The sequence below is a fragment of the Camelina sativa genome, unplaced genomic scaffold, assembly GCF_000633955.1.
Source record: "Camelina sativa cultivar DH55 unplaced genomic scaffold, Cs unpScaffold13141, whole genome shotgun sequence".
Taxonomy (NCBI): domain Eukaryota; kingdom Viridiplantae; phylum Streptophyta; class Magnoliopsida; order Brassicales; family Brassicaceae; genus Camelina; species Camelina sativa.
The window spans coordinates 1-345 of record NW_010934177.1 but is presented as its reverse complement, the minus strand read 5'-3'; the positions used below and the strand labels follow the sequence as shown (position 1 = coordinate 345).

Genomic DNA, 345 nt, shown 5'->3' with positions numbered 1-345 from the left:
TTCTACCCTTCCAAAAGTTTCCATTGTTCCTAAAGGTAGAATCTGTTATCGTTTTTTTCTTTTTCCCCGCTTTTTATACTCCCAACTAAAACTATACAATATCAATTTATCTCTCATCGAATACAGAACCAGAGAGATCCCGAGATGTTCAAGATGATGGTATGTTTTCGCAAATGCTATTACTGATTACCTCAAATTTTAATCAAAAATCCTCTTCTGATGATGATGATATTTTGTGTACAGCTCTTTCCTGTCCACAGCTACTAGCAGCTGCTCAAACGCTCTGTGACATTGCAGTCCAATCCGCAAACCACAACAACCCAAATGGAATCCTCAGATGGCCGA

At 38.6% G+C, this 345-nt stretch overlaps 1 long non-coding RNA gene across 1 annotated transcript; it reads left to right on the top strand.

The window, feature by feature from the left end:
• Nucleotides 1-339, top strand: LOC104775371. Its single transcript, XR_765872.1, has 3 exons — nucleotides 1-35; nucleotides 127-159; nucleotides 244-339. It is a non-coding gene; the product is annotated as an uncharacterized LOC104775371 (long non-coding RNA).
• Nucleotides 340-345: the final 6 nt, after the last annotated feature.